The sequence below is a fragment of the Halichoerus grypus genome, chromosome 5 (assembly GCF_964656455.1).
Source record: "Halichoerus grypus chromosome 5, mHalGry1.hap1.1, whole genome shotgun sequence".
NCBI lineage: Eukaryota > Metazoa > Chordata > Mammalia > Carnivora > Phocidae > Halichoerus > Halichoerus grypus.
The window spans coordinates 84862130-84879233 of NC_135716.1; positions in this window are offsets into that span (position 1 = coordinate 84862130).

A 17104-nucleotide genomic window follows, 5' to 3' on the forward strand; every position below is an offset into this window, starting at 1 on the left:
AGTGAATTTGGAACCAAATTCCTGTCCTACAATTCTTTCCTTTGTTCTTTCCTGAGTGTCCCAGGCCATCACCACTACCACTAACAACTCTACTGAAATTATTACCCGTTAATCTGTGGCCAATTCCTGAGGAGGAGCAGGGAAGACTGCATAGGAAGAGTAACTTAAAGATAAATAACTGGAAGAAGGTGACACCATTGGCTGAGATTGAAAGGACAGGAGACAGAGGGATTGGGGAGGACCCAGAAGAGGAAGAACATAATAAATTAACTTTGGAATTTGCCATGTTGGAGAAGTAGGTGGGACATACACACACACACAAGGTAGGAACTGAAGCTTAGAAGAGAAGTAGAGCTAGAAACAGATCTAAGAATCATCCTAAGAGATATGCAAATTTGCAAAGAGGACCAAAGAACAAACCTTGAGAAATATGGGACAGAAGGGAGAAACACAAAAGTCAGTGATGGAGGATTCAGAGAGGTAGGTAAAAAAAAGTCCATGGAAGAGAGGTGTTGAAGGAGGAGAAGAAATGGGAATTTGACATTTTGAATTTTTGTTGGTCTTCCAGATGCAAGTTTCAGCAGAGGGCAGACCCTCAGCTCAGACTGCAACAACAGAAGTATATATCAAGAAAAGAGAAGGAAAAAGGTACCTTGACTTAAAGAAAAACAGGGTAAAAGGGGAAGTTTTTTGTTTTATTTTGTTTTTAGGGAGGAGAGACTTGGTTATATTTTGAGAATAAGCCAAAAGGGTGAGCAAGATTCAAGAAATAAGGGAGAGAGAGTGTGTGAGCAAGCAGTCAAAGCCTGGACCTAGAGGAAAAGGTAAAGTCTGTGTTCTGGAACTTAAATTGGAAGACCAGGTAAGGAGTTGAAGTTGAGTCAGATCACTCTAGTTCACCACATTGTACAACCTGCCAAAAAGAAGGGTGATTCTGAGGGCTGGAGACTTTGTAAACCAGTTTTGGAACTATTGGAATTATCTACAAACCTACAGAAGAATATGGTAAGTGCCAAATAAATGGTTCAAATGAAATGCTGCCAGGAAAGCCTCTCTTTCAACTAGAAGAGAGTGGTATCTAACCTGAGTGTTGAGAAAACAAGTAGGTGAAGGGAGAGGAGGAATGAGGGCCAGAAATCATGCAAAGGTCCTGGGGCAGGAAAGCATAATGTTTGTTGTGGGAATTGGAAGGCGCCCCTACAAGCTAATCAAAGAGACAGGGACATAGTGGGAAATAAGACTGGAGAGGTAGATTCTGGGATAGATTATACAAGGCCTTGAATATCAGGATAAGGAATGTGGGCTTTATTTGTAATGGAGAACTATTCAAGGTTTTTGAGTGAGAACAAGGCAGTACTCAAGAGGGTTAAGCTAGGTCAATATGATAAATGCAATGGCAAGGCTTGGTTGAGGTGGCACACCCTACACTGGAGTTGTGGCAAAGGCAGAAAGAAAGGGACCACTCACACTGATGTCCCTTTGCACACTGCTCATCATTTCTTTCTGGAGCTTTGTTTACAAGTATTTTGCTCTTCAAGAGCAATAATAACTTGTCATACTAATGCTTGGGGCTTTTCTTGGTTGAGTAAAATTTTTGTTATGGGTATTGTTAGGGAAGACAATAAGAAAGGGTCACTTTATATACTCACTTGATATACTCTTCCCATCTTTGGGTTCAGGATCTCCAAGAGTTCCTTGGGAGAAACACAATATTTCTGGGAAATCCATAATATTAGTCAAGTCTCCTAAATCTCTGGGACTCCGTTTCCTCAGAAAAACTAAGAAAATGGTCCCAGATTTCATAATTACATTGTTTCCTTTGAGCATCTTCAGGGAAAAAAAAGTCCTGTTCTATCTTCCAGCCCCTCTCTTATCATGGGCTGGGAACATGAGTATGTGTAACCAGATCTGATATATAACAAGGTAACTGTTTGGGACAAAGAATTCCAAGCAACCTTTTCGGTCTAATCAGAGTCACTCCCTAACAAGGGAGAGCCTCATCTCCAAGCTCCTCCTGTCGTCCTACACTCACTCACCCATTTGTCCTCCTAGCTGCCCCACCTCTACCGCTCGGGCAACCGAATTCCAGTATGTCGAAAGTCTCCAGTAGACATTCAAAATACTGTATCATTTAAAAGGGGAAAAAAAGGGGGTGCCTCGGTGGCTCAGTGGTTAAGCGTCTCATTCCACTCAGGTCATGATCCTGGGGTCCTGGGATCGAGCCCCACATCCTGGGATCGAGCCCCACGTCGGGCTCCCTGCTCGGCTGGAAGCCTGCTTCTCCCTGTCCCACTCCCCCTGCTTGTGTTCCTGCTCTCGCTGTCTGTCTCTCTCTCTCTGTCAAATTAATAAATAAAATCTTAAAAAAATTTTTGTTTAATTTTTTTAAAAAATTAAAAAAAAAAAAAAGGAAAGGGAAAAAAAAGAGCAAGAAGGCTACATATTTCCAATTCCAAGGGGAATTAAAAGGAACAGATTCCTTCTGCATAATTCTTCTTTCTGAGTTGTTAAGACGCCATTCTGAGGAGAGAGCCAGCTTGCCTCCACACACCCAAACAACAGCTGATTCCGCCCTCCCATCTTGCTTTCCTTTCCTCATCAGTGAAGGAGGCAGAAGCTTGGCAGCCTAAACCTGTACACACATTCCCAAAGCCCCAAGTTCTCTCCCAGTCAGTTACGGCAAGAAATTTCAGCGGGGTCCCACCAATTGCCAGATTTGCTTAGATTCCTGATGTGAATTTTTTTTTAATGTATATCTCAAATACAGAGAAAGGGAAGATGATATATGGACATAGCACTGAAATCAGAGACAAAATACCTGTGTGGGAGCCATGAGGATTGTATGGCTCAGATCTTCCTTTGACGAAGAATCTGCCATTCAACTACCAGCACACAGTTGTCAGCCCCCAGCTACATCACTTTTGGGATCTGTTACAGTGTCAGAGGTAAGGCCCCACTCTCCCTGGGCAGCGCCTAGTTTAGGACAAGGCATGGTATGGGGATTAGGGCTTGGCCATTTCTGTCCACTATTGGACTCTTCTATCAGACACTCTGCTCTGGAGCTTTCCATTTGGTTGACTGGAGCTTGGAAGGATCTGCATCATGGCTTGAGGTTCTCCTTGCCCAATTTGCTTCCTACATCCTTTCCTTTCAGGGGTATCGGATTTGTATCCTACCTGAAAGCTTTCTTTCCCCTTTTTCCTGCTTCTTTCCCCTTTTTCATTCACAGGCATTAATACCCACTGAGCCTCTTGCACTCCTAATTTTGCCTCAGCATCTGCTTCCCAGACCACCTGAATTAACTCAAGTTGGTTCTAGGAGTGGTCTGAAAAAGCAGGCAATCAGATAGGGTTTGGGAATTGCATTACTCACTGCCTGGCTGACAATAAGAACCCCTCCCAGATAGTACGTGGGCTACAGATAGTCTGAGACAAGATGGTGGCCCAGTTGCTTTCACTGATGGTGAAGTGGGAGAATATTCCTGTAGTGTAACAATTCAGGCATAAGGGGTAGACAGAGGGGTAGCAGTGAATACAGAGACAATGGAATTGGCTGGCTGTTATTAAGTTGCATTGAGCCCTGCCAAGAGATAATGAAAAACTGAGAGCAGTTACCAAACATTGAAAATTAACTGTGAAGGCCAGACAGCCTCTTTGATGGGTTACGAAGAGGCCCTTATCTGTAGCAGCTGGAAAGCAAAAAAAACTGAAGACCAAACTTGGGATTTAACAGAGTTCCAGGAGGCAGATCTGTAATCAAGGTCAGGGCCCTGGTTGGGAAAACCCAGGACTCTGGTACATGGAATGGAGGTATCTAAGTGGTGCCCCCCAAATTTTTGGCTCTCACACTCCTCTGAACCCTCAGAGCCTTAAGAAGGGGCCCACACCTCCCTATGAAGATCGAGCACTCCCTCCACGTGAAAAGACACTACAGAGGCCTCGTCACTGCCAGAATCTGCCCCTACGTCCTCTCCTGACTGCCAAGATCTTGTTTAGGGTTAAGTTACAGCATAGCCCAGCAAGGACATGCTGGTCCTGATGAGAGAAGAAAGGGACTATACCCCCAGCACTGCATGTGCTGCGTAAGAACTAACCAGCAGGTGCTGGTAAGATGGGGTTGGTGCTTAATCAAGGGGCTGAAATACAAGACTGGATAAGGGACAGTTTATTCACTGGGGCCTACTCTCTTGGGATAGAATTTAACTTCCTGGTAAGGACCTACCCTAGTGACTCCTAGAAACATGGAGGAGCCTTTGCTGAGTGAAGCTCATCTGCCTGGATCGCCATGGCAACGGGGAGGAGAAAGGATTGCATGGCTCAGTGAAGCGAGCACATGCTAGAATCAATTATAAGAGCCAGAAACTACCAGAGGATGTTCCGTAGAACTTCTGCAGGAACCCATTTACCAAGGCCGTCAGGAATGTGCTGGTGAGGGAGGACCAGCATTGCTACAGAGCTCAGCGTGGCTTTCTTCTGCGGGGCTAATAAGAGGAGATGTCACCACTTGGCTCTTTTATGGCAACAGAAATAAAGGAGGGTTCCAAAGCAATAGAGGCCCAGTGGCAGCACTTAAACTTAACTGCCCGAAGCCTGGGAGTTACAATTATCCTAATGACTGGCAAGGTCAGAGTGACAGCCCAGGGAGCTTGACACAGAGTTGTAGAGATGGTTAATAGAACGTGGCATCCCTAGGGGCAAATATAAGGGCAATCAAAGCACAGGTATTGCTGGAAATATGTCATTGAAAGAAAGCAAAAATAGATAAGCAGGAACCTAAGGATGGAAGTCCCAGTAAAAAAAAAAAAATCCTGATCCCTTACCTAGTTCCGCAACCTGAGTCCGTTTTCAGACCTAAAGTGCATCGGTTAAAGAGGTGGCTGGGTCTCCAAGACTGGCAATATGGTGGTAAGTATATACTACAATAATTCCCCAGTCTTTCCAAAGAGGACTTATGACTGTTTGCTCAGGTAACTGTAAACAGAGGAGAGGAGAACAGGCCAGGCATTTTGAGGACTGTTGGACACAGGACCTGAGTTGACATTGATATCTGGAGACCCAAAGCATCATCTCAGCCCCCTGTTGAGTAGAGCTTATGAGGGCCAGGTAATATATAGAATCCTAACTAAAGTCCAGTTTATAATGGATTCAGCCCATCTAGTCAGAAACAATCTGGACTATTGGAACATCCTGCAGAACATCCCTTTGATCTACTGATGACATCATGCTGATCAGTCAGGAGAAGCAAGAGTAACCCTGACCTGCAAAGGGACCTCAGAGTTCTCAGGAATCAGGGTTTGGGCCACACCACTGGGTCCGCCACGGAGAACAGGAGATGTAATGGCTGAGGGCAAGGGAGGTTTGCAGCGGGGAGGAAGCAAACAAAGAGTACTGGTTGCAGCCCTGAGACTAATGGCAGCAACAGGGACAGTAGTTTATTCTGTTAACCTCCCTCTGAGTTCCTCCTCAGGAAGAAAGGCCCACAGAACACTTATCAAATGTGTAGGAGAAGTGAAGCCAAAGGACCGGGGGGGGGGGGGGGGGGGGGGGGGGCGCTGTAGCAGCCATGTAGGTGCCCAGCTGGATTCCCTTCAAGAAAGTACTTTCTCTCTCTCTCTCAAAATAAATAAATAAAATCTTTAAAAAATGTTGGGGGGGGGGACCTGGGTGGCTCAGTCAGGTAAGCATCTGCCTTCAGCTCAGGTCATGATCTCAGGGTCTTGGGATCGAGTCCCGCATCGGGCTCCCTGCAGAGGGAGCCTGCTTCTCCCTCTGCTGTTCCCCCTGCTTTTGCTCTCTCTCTCTCTGTCAAATAAATAAAATCTTTAAATTAAAAAAAAAGTGCCTTCTGTTCAGCTGCCAGAAGTATACCCATCTCCCCCCTCTTCCAGCTGCAGTACCTTCAGGATTCACTATTAGTTCAAGGTGAGAGCACACTCTTCCCTGGCAACCCCCGCCAATGACTGAGCATGATTGGGTATTAGGACCTGGCCATCTCTGCTCAACATGGGCCTCCTATACTGGCAGTCTTTGCCCCAGGCCTCTGTCCTGGGCAGGCTGAGACTGTCAGATTTGCATGGTGCTGGAGGCTCTCCTTTGCCCCATCCTGCATCATCCCTCTTTCACAGGTGTTACCCTTAATAAACTCCTTACATTCTTAATTTTGTCTCAGTATCTCTTCTCCCAAAGGACCCAAACTGACACACTCATGCAATAAAATAATGTTAAACAGAAAAATGAAAACTACATATATATGTGTCTACACACACACATTACAATCACAAAGATTTTTATTTATTACTTTATTTTAATTTATTTATTTTAGGTGGGGGAGGTGCAGCAGCAGAGAGGGAGAGAGAATCTTAAGTAGGCTCCATGCCCAGTGCAGAGCCCAATGCAGAGCTCAATCTCATGACCTTGAGATCATGACCTGAGCTGAAATCAAAAGGAAGATGCTTAACCAACTGAGCCACCTAGGCACCCCACAAAGTTTTTTTTAAATGTGTATTTATGTAGATGAGATCTGGAAGAAGACATAGAAAAAGTTTATTTATTGTTAAGTAATCTCTACACCCTACGTGGGGCTGGAACTCACAACCCCAAGATCAAGAGTTAAATGTTGCCCCCAACTGAGCCAGCCAGGTGCCTCAGTATTATTTTTATTATAGGCTGGGGTCCCAGATATAAGGAAGTTGGTCAATAAACATATGTTTATGCACCAGGTACCATATGTATTAGTTTTCTATAGCTGCTATAACCAATTACCACCAATTTAGTGCCTTTAAATAATTTATCATCTTACAGTTCTGGAGATTAGAAATCCTAAAATCAAGCTATTGGCAGGGCTGCATTCCTTCTAGAGGCACTCAGAGAGAATTTATGTCCTTGTCTTTTCCAGCTTCTAGAAGCTGCCCACATTCCTTAGCTCATGGCCCCTTCCTCCATCTTCAAAGCCAGCAATGCAGCATCCTCAAGTCTCTCTCCCACTTTCTGACTGCCTCTTCTGTTGTCACATCTCCTTCACTGACACTGATTCCCCTTCCTCCATCTTAGAAGGACATTTGTGATTACATCCAGAAGGACCCACCTGGACCAGGATACTTTCCCCATCTTTGAGTCCCCATCCCTAACTTAATCACATCTGCAAAGTCCTTTTTGCCCTGTGAAATAACATATTTAGGGGGTCCTAGGATAAGGATGTGGCCACGTTTGGGAAGCCATCATTCTGCATTATTGCAGTGATACAGGGGTGAACACAGGAGGTGACATCCCTGCTCCCATGGAGAGTCTCTTCCACTGTAGGAGAGACAGAAACTAAACAGGTAAATTAATTGATAAGATACTGAAATGTGCTATGAAGAAAATTTTGAGAGGGCATCCATGATGGCAACTAGGTATGGAGAATGTTTGGAGAAGTCTCTCTGAAGAGGAGGCTTTTGAGCCAAAGCCTGAAGGATTAGAAGCCAATTACTGGCACCCTTGCTTCCATGGTTCCCCTGGAATTCTTTGGAGATTTTTAGTAAATTTGGGACCTGTTAGTTCAGGAAATGAGTTGACTTTAACCCTCCCTACTTATGAATGCGCTCTATTAAACAGACCAGTTCCAACTCACAACTATTGATTTGTCACCTCTGCCCCAGGGATTTTAGTCTCTAGCCTTTGTGAGTTTCAAGTCAAGATCAAGAACCAACCCTGCCTCTTTAGGATTAAGAACAGCACCCAGCACTGTTTCATGCATATTGTTTGGCATAAAAGCCCTAAGACTGCAATGCAATGGCAGAGACCAATTGGGAATAATTTTTTAAAAGATTTTATTTATTTATTTATTTATTTATTTATTTATTTATTTATTTATTTAAGAGAGAGAGAGAGAGCACAAGCAGAGGGAGGGGCAGAGAGAGAGGGAGAAGCAGACTCCCCACTGATTCAAGGATCCTGACCTGAGCCTAAGTCAGCCGCTTAACCGACTGAGCCACCCAGGTGCCCCCCGTTGGGAGTAATTTAAATCCTTAGACACTTAAATTTGATTCCTGTGGACATAATTTCCAAAACCTTTTCAGAAAAGTTTAAAGTGGATGGACCTCAGCAAGAGTTTCATTCATCACTGAGTCCTGGGGCCAGGGAAACCAGGTCCTTGATCCATCCATTCAGTGAACTGTACTTGCATCTCTCAAGTTCTGTAGTGCCTCAGGAGGACTATGAAATGAGACCCTGGGACCAGCAGAATGCCAGAGCAACTGGCTTCCCTTGGGAAGAAAACACCTTTCTCTCTAGGTTGTAAAAAGGAGGGTTTTATGTATATTGGTGGGGACAAGGAGAGCATGGTCTCAAGGAGTCAGCCAGCTAAATAAGGAATTACAAAAAGAACACAACATTCTCATCCCAGCTAATGGAAGACTTTCTCCTCTTAAGTTCTTTGCCTCCCCCACCCACACCCCAGAAAATGGTTAGTTTATCCTGGTGTGTGGCTGGGATTCCCGCAATGACACTCTTTGTATCTTGTCTCCCTGGTTGTCCTTTGTTTTCTCCAAAATAATATCTTACTTCAAAATGATTTTCTCTTTGATTGCAAAGATAAATTCGATAAATTGATATATGCACAAAATAAATACCCTAACTCTGTGATTATAAAAATATTTTAGGGGGGAGGGGGGATTGGTTAGCCCGGTGATGGGTATTAAGGAGGGCACGTACTGCATGGAGCACTGGGTGTTATACGAAAACAATGGATCATGGATCACCACATCAAAAACCAATGATGTACTGTATGGTGACTAACATAACACAATAAAATTTTTAAAAATTTTAAAAAATATTTTACATGAGATTCCTGTTTTCCTTTTTCTAAACAGCTTTATTGGGGTATAATTGACATACAGTCATACATATATATGACTGCATAAATGTAAATGTACAATTTGATAGTTTTGAGATACATATAGATATCTATATCTATGTCTATGTCTATATTTATATCCATGAAATCCTCACTGCAATCAAGATAGGGAACATATCCATCCACCAGAAATTGGGGGTAGGTGGGGAGGTGGGGGTGAATATTGTTCTCCCTGGGTTTTAATCTCTTGTAATCAGCTCACAAATTTGTACTCTGGGTAATGAGAAAAGATGAATCATTCATAAAAACTTTTTTTCTACAAAAGTGGGCAGAAAGAAAAACAACTTCCCACCCACTTGGCAGGTGACCAGTGGTTCATTAACCTAAATCATGTCACTGCATTGTCAGTTCCCTTTCTTCATTGTGCACAGGACTGAGCTGGAATGCAAAGGGATGGGGAAAGAGCCCAGCTGGTGTCCCAGGCCCGCTCTTGGCTGCCCTGGATGGAAGCAGGAAGAGATTTTTGCCCTTAGTTCCTTGACAAGCCTGCAGTCCATCTTCATTGGGTACCGTGTCCTTCAGCCCAGGGCTTCAGGCATGAGTTCTGTATCTACCCCCAGCTCCTCAATCTTCTCTATGGTCTAAGAGGAAGAGATACATGTGTTCATTTATCCTTCATTCTAAAGCCAGTCTCTCGGGGTGCCTGGGTGGCTCAGTTGGTTAAGCGACTGTCTTCAGCTCGGGTCGTGATCCTGGGGTCCTGGGGTTGAGTCCCGCATTGGGCTCCCTGCTCCTCGGGGAGCCTGCTTCTCCTCCCTCTGCCTGCAGCTCCCCCTGCTTGTGGCTCTCTCTCTGTCAAATATATAAATAAAATCTTTAAAAATAAATAAATAGGGGCGCCTGGGTGGCTCAGTCATTAGGCGTCTGCCTTCGGCTCAGGTCATGATCCCGGGGTCCTGGGATCGAGCCCCGCATCGGGCTCCCAGCTCAGTGGGAAGCCTGCTTCTCCCTCTCCCACTCCCCTGCTTGTGTTCCCTCTCTCGCTGTGTCTCTCTCTGTCAAATAAATAAAATCTTAAAAAGAAATAAAAAATAAAAATAAATAAATAAAGCCAGTCTCTCTTCCTAGTATCTAGACTTAATAATTCCCATTCTTCTCAATCCTTCAGCAATGTTTATTGAAGACCTACCAGGTGCCAGGCACTGTTCTAGGCTCCTGGAATATGGCAGAAGTCAAAACTGATAGAAATCCTTGCCTTTGTGAGCTTACATCCTAGTGAAGCAGGGCAACTACAAGAACCTCAGTAGAACCCAACTTCCACCAATTTCCCTTTCCCCTCGATCGTCTTCGCTAATTCACCCTCTGAGTTACTTTCCTTCTGACCTCAAAGATGTATAGGAGAACCATATCCCCTTCCCTTTGCCACGTGTAGCTGCTACCCTATCTCTTTCCTTTCTATTCGCCATTGCCTGTGTCAGTTTATACCCAGTGGTTCTGAGTCCCCTTGTCCCTCCTCTATAGTTGAGCTCAGAAACCGAAAACCTCTTTTCAGTGCTCCTTCTACCGGATGTCTCTTGTTCCTCTGCTTCCTAGTCTTCCACACTCTTTCCTCCAGGGGCTCCAGCCCCTCGCCTGTCTCCAGCACAGGCCCTCCCTCCCAGTCTCCTAACTGTAGACAAGGCTCTCTCCTCTGCCCTCAGCTCTTCTCCCTCATTCCCATGCCTTCTGCTGCCACCTTCAAAAGCAGGTAACTCTCACATCTCCATTTTAAATGCTGACCTCTCGTCAGTGTACAAAATCTGTATGTATTTCTAGCTTTCTCTAAGACTTCTGCGCTTGTGCATCTCACCTTTACTTGCTGACCTCTCGTCAGTGCACAAAATCTATATTTCTAGCTTTCTCTAGGACTTCTGCGCTTCTGCATCACCTTTACTTCAGACACATACACACCAGGGGCATTAACTTCCCCGGTTCACCAACTCTTCTTCTCAACCTCCCTGTCTCTGCTAGTGGTAGTCCTCAGTCTCTCTAGGATCTGAAGGAGAGACTCCTTGCTTAGAATGGTACCAGAAACTAGCTACCAAAAAAACCAGCCAGCTACCCTAACCAAGATGATAAATAAACACACACACAAACAAATAAAGCAAGCTTGTGGGGATATGTGTGGGTGATCCCAGCCTCTGGCAAAGAAGGCTAGAAAGCAGCCTTTTACTTCAAAGGAAGACTTACCTTCAATATGTTGAAGTCAGAGGGCAAAGGAGGAATGCACAGGGCACTGGAGTGAATGTACGGGGAGGTGGGAATGCCTGAGAGCCTCGGGGTAAGGGGGTTGGAAGCAGTAGGGAGAGCAGAGATAGGGATCTAGAGTCAGCTATTTGCTGATTCTGTATCCTGGGCATGGCTGGTTCCAAGAGGGTTTTGCTCCCAATAGCCATGAATTGATGTGGGATGACAATGATAGAAAGCAGGAAACAACTGTCATGGCCAAGAGGAGCCTAAGTAGACATTATGAATAAATAGTAAGTGGAATCCTGGATGGGGTCCTGGAACTGAAACAGAATATGAGACTAAAACACTAAGGAAATCTGAGTAAAGCATGAAATTTAGTTAATAATAACATAGCACTATTGGGTCATTAATTGTGATAAAGTTACCATACTAATATAAGATGTTAATAATAGGAAAAACTGGGTGTAGGGTAGATAAGAACACTTACTCTTATGGTACCTACTATTTTTGCAACTTTTTGGTAAATCTGAAATAATTCTTAAGTTGTTTATTAAAAAATTAAAAGCAGGAGCACCTGGCTGGCTTAGTCAGTAGAGCATGTGACTCTTGATCTCAGGGCTGTAAGTTCAAGCCCCATGTTGGGTGTAGAGATTACTTAAAAATAAAATCTTTTTTAAAATTAAAAAGAAAGAAGTCACACAGATAAAGATGAATATCATGATTTCACTTATATGTGGAATCTGAAAAACAAAACAAATGGGGGCGCCTGGCTGGCTCAGTCAGTGGAGCATGCGATTCTTGATCTCAGGGTTGTAGAGATTATTAAAAATAAAATCTTTAAAAAATTAAATAGGGGCACCTGGGTGGCTCAGTCGTTAAGCGTCTGCCTTCGTCTCAGGTCATGATCCCAGGGTCCTGGGATCGAGCCCCACATCGGGCTCCCTGCTCTGCGGGAAGCCTGCTTCTCCCTCTCCCATTCCCCCTGCTTGTGTTCCCTCTCTCGCTGTTTTTCTCTCTGTCAAATAAATAAATAAAATCTTTAAAAATAAAAATAAATAAAAATAAATAAAAAATTAAATAAAAGGGGCACCTTGGTGGCTCAGTCGTTAAGCGTCTGCCTTCAGCTCAGGTCATGATCCCAGAGTCCTGGGATCGAGCCCCTCATCAGGCTCCCTGCTCCGCGGGAAGCCTGCTTCTCCCTCTCCCACTCCCCCTGCTTGTATTCCCTCTCTCGCTGTCTCTCTCTGTCAAATAAATAAATAAAAATCTTAAAAAAAAAATTTTAAATAAAAAAACAAATGAACAAACAAAATAAAACAGAAACAGGCTCATAAATACAGAGAAAAACCGGTGGTTGCCAAGAGAAATAGGTGAAGGGGATTAAGAAGTACCCCCCCCAAAATGCTGCAAATAAAATCAAAAGACTCATAAGTCAGGGATAATATATTTATAACTCATATAACAAGCAAAGAGCTAACTAATTTATATAAAGAAATACTAAAGGCAAACAACCTATAGTATTAGAACAAAGGATAGCAATAGGCAATTCACAAAAGGGAAAAAAGAAAAATGACTAATACATAAACATGTTCAACTTCACACATGATTACATAAATGCAAATTAAAACAACTGCAACAATCAGATTGGCAAATGTTTTAAAGTTTGGAAATTCACGGAGTTAGCAAGCTGTGAGAAAAGAGACATTCTCAAATATTCTTGCTAGGAGTGAAAATCAGTACAAACTTTTTGGAGAGCAACAAGGCAATCATGATCATTATTTGAAATACAAATATCCTTCGGCTTGGCCGCAGGGCTACTGAGGGTATAGTGTCTGAACGCAATGTCAGCATATGCTGAAGTGTGTGTGTTTACATATATACACCCTGAGTGCAGCTCTGTGTCACTGCACAGGTCATACGGCCGTGAAGCTGCGCCTCTCTCTAAACACAGCTCATTCTCATTATTTGTGGGTTCTATATTTGTCAACTCGCCTACTCGCTAAAACTTACTTGTAGCCTCCCAATCAATACTCTTAACACTTTCGTGGTCATCCATAGACACGTACAAAGCAGCAAACAATTTGAGTCACAGGACAGGTTTGTTCCCAGCTGAGGTCCAACAAAGGAACGCTCTGCCTTCTTTTTTTAGCTCTGATCCTACAAAAAGTGTCCTACTCATGGTCTATGAAGTGTCATGTTTTTCACATTTTTTTGGTGCTGTTGGTGATTTCACTGTTTAAAACGGCCCCCAACTGTTGTGCTGAAGGGCTGTCTAGTGTGCCCAAGCTCAAGAAAACTTCCATGTGCCCTAGAGAGAAAATAGGCATTAGATAAGCTCCCTTCAGGCATGAGTCATAGTGCTCTTGGTCATAAGCTCAATGTTAATGAATCAACAATACGTATTGAATAAGGTGTCTTAAAACAGAAATACACAAAACCAAAGTTATGTTTGATCGGTTGAAAATGTTATGATCAGGCAGTGGGTCCTCGTCAGGTGGCAGCCGTGGCGGGTCAAGAGGATCCAGCGCAGCAGGAGATTCACCAGGACTGGGCGAACTGGGAATACATTGAAGTCATCACCAGCAGCATCAAGAAAATCACGGACTTTCTCAACTCGTTTGATATGTCTTGTCGTTCGAGACTTGCAACATTAAACGAGAAATTGACAGCCCTCGAACGGAGAACAGAGTACATTGAGGCTCGGGTGACAAAAGGCGAGACCCTCACCTGGAACTACACCATGCTGCTGCTGGGAAGCTGCTTTACGGAATACAGGCCCACGTGGGAGAGGCCCCAGCAGCCTCAGCTCCTTCCTCTCTCCTTAAAGAGCAACAGGGCTTGTTCTTGTTTTTCTTTTTTCAAAAGCGTGGCCTTTGGGCTCTGCCGTGTACATCGGTGTGTGATGTGGCGTGTGGGAAGACGTCCAGGGGAGCTCTTGGAACCAACATTAGGCATTTTATCCTTTAAGTAACATTTTGTAGAACTGTTCGTCAGTGTATTTGAGGTGCTCAGAGCCAAACGCCTGGGACTCTTTGTCAAGGTCTTCCCCACCTCTCTTTCTCTCTCTCTCTCTCTGACTTTCCTTACAGCTCTCATTGCCTCTGCACTGATTCTATAAACAGTCTTTGTCTCCTTTCCACCTTTGGTGGGGGGTGGGAGGCAGTCCAGGCTGAGACACTTACGCCCTGGCAAGGTGGCCACCAGAGAATGTTGTTCCTAACCCACCAGTTTCTTGTCCTTTTGGGGAGGTCAAGGCGAGGCCCCCACTTGGCTTGAAGGGACATTTTCAGAATTTTCTTTTTGTCACTTGGGTTGTCTTTGCCTCTCATATTTCCCTAATAAACTCCTCAACTTTAAAAAAAAAGAAAAGAAGGACGCCTGGGTGGCTCAGATGCTTAAGCGTCTGCCTTCGGCTCAGGTCATGATCCCAGGGTCCTGGGATCGAGTCCCGCATCGGGCTTCCTGCTCCTTGGGAGCCTGCTTCTCCCTCTGTTTCTCTCTCTCTCTCTCTATCATGAATAAATAAATAAAATCTTTAAAAATAAATAAAATAAAATAAAAAAATAAAAAGAAAAAAAAAGAAAAGAAAATGTTATGATCAGAGACTTGCAATAATCTAACCCTGTGTTTCCCCAAGAGCAGTGGTTCTATATTTGCTAATTCAGTGTTGGAGACAACTTTATAGAACATAACTACCAGGAAAAACAGAGTCAACCGTTTATATACAGGTATATGCTTAAAACTTACTTGAAGTACACAAGAAATCTTTAAGAGTGTTTACCTTTGTAAAGCCAGACTAGGGGTGGCAAAGACAAGGCAGACTTTTATTTCTCATTTTATACCTTTATGTACTATTCAATTTTTTTTAACTCTAAGCATATCTTACTTTTTTTACTTTCTGAAAATAAATTTAAAACCAAATATCTCACAAATTCCCCTCATCTCACGTCTAGTGCAACATTAAATCAGGTCCTCACCACCTCAAGTCAGAATTATTATAACTATAATTATTTTATTATTATAACCACCTCAAGCCAGAATTATTATAACCATCCTTCCCACTCCTGATCTTTTCTCTTCTCCAGTCTTTCCAGAAAGCCACTGCCAGATGAATCTTCCCAAAACACTATTTCCATCGTGTCATTTCCCTCTGCAAAATGTCAACAATTCTCCATTGCCTCCTACAGAGTCTGTCAGAGTCCTATGCAATCAGGTTTGAACCTTAGCTCTCTCTGTTCCCCAATTGCAACTCTACACCCTGCCATCTCTTCTCATTCTCCACCACCTGCCCCCATACCATGTCAGTTTCTACCTCCATGCCTTCACCTGGATCTGGCCACACCTCTGTCTTCCCAAATCTGCCCACTCTTTAGTTTCACTACCTTACTGAAACCCTTCTTAATTTCTTTTTCCCTGTTTTTTCCCATTTCTGTTTTTGCTCTTGTTTTATTTTGTTCTTAAGTAGGTTCCACACCCAGGATGGAGCCCAACACAGGGCTTGAATTCACAACCCTGAGATCAAGACCTGAGCTGAGATTGAATTGCTTAACCAACTGAGCCACACAGGCACCCCCAATTTCTGAATTCTTATGGAACTAAGCCACACAATGAGTGTTGTTACATGTTATCTAGAAATCTCTAATTATACGTGTTTATTTATTTTAAAAGCACTGAAGCACTTATTATATGCCTGACACTATCTTAATTACTTTACAAATATTATCTCATTTAATCTTCATGATGATCTTATGAGGTAGGTAGCATTATCACTCCTACTTAAAGTGTAGGAACCGAAGCACAGAGAAGTTAAATAAGTTACCTAAGTTCACACAGTAAGTAGCAGAGCCAGCATTCACACCCAGACAGCCTGACTAGATCTAGAGTCATGCTCTTAACCATATACAATTCTGCCTGCTGATTGCTCCAATGGATGTATTATATGACAAGTTCCTTGAGGAAGGGGAATATGTCTTCCATTTCTTCTCTTGAGAGGCCCTTATCATACTTAAGAAAGTCTTACTGGGGGTGCCTGGGTGGCTCAGTCGTTAAGTGTCTGCCTTCGGCTCAGGTCATGATCTCAGCGTCCTGGGACGGAGCCCCACGCCAGGCTCTCTGCTCCGCAGGAAGCCTGCTTCTCCCTCTCCCACTCCCCCTGCTTGTGTTCCCTCTCTCACTGTGTCTCTCTTTGTCAAATAAATAAAATCTTTAAAAAAAAAAAAAAAAAAAGAAAGTCTTACTGGGGCGCCTGGGTGGCTCAGATGGTTGGGCATCTGCCTTCAGCTCGGGTCATGATCCTGGGGCCCTGGGATGGAGCCCTGGTGGGACTCTCTGCTTGGCAGGGAGCCTGCTTCTCCCTCTCCCTTTGCCTGCAGCTCCCTCTGCTTGTGTGTGCTCTCTCTCTCTCTCTGTCTGTCAAATAAATAAATAAAAGAATTAAAAAAAAAAAAAAGGAAAGACAGTCTTATCAACTTCCTGGAGTTTTCTGGACCTCATTTTTATGGGAGGCTGACTCACCTAGGTCTGGAAATGGACTTGGGACTTAGGAATTGACCTAAGTATAGTTCCCTTGAACTTGCTAACTTCTCCTTCCTTCTCCTTGAATACCCCATTTTTCTCCCACAGATGGGCTAAGTAAGCAAAGCCCTCTGCTGACTTTAGCCCTCCCCTCTGGCTTCCTCCTCACTCCTTGCCAAAGCTCAGGTCTTGTGGCCACAAGAGGGCGAGATGGATATTGGTTCCTTCGGGAAGTCCAATGAGTCACGCGAGAGCAAAAGGCAGGATTTCATTAATCCGTCTGTCCATGAGATGAGGCCTAACAGGTAGGAAGGGACTGGAATGTGAATGACCTTATGGCATTTTTATGACAAAAGTCTAACTCAAGCCTGTAAGTGATGAGGAATCATGGAAGAGTAACATGGCGAGGTTCACATTAGATGGGGATGAGAGATGTGTGGCTAGAGGTAGGGACTAATGTTAGGAAGCTATTTCGGTAGTTGAAGAAACGATGAACTCAGGCATGGTCGGGAGAATGGAAAGAAAAGTT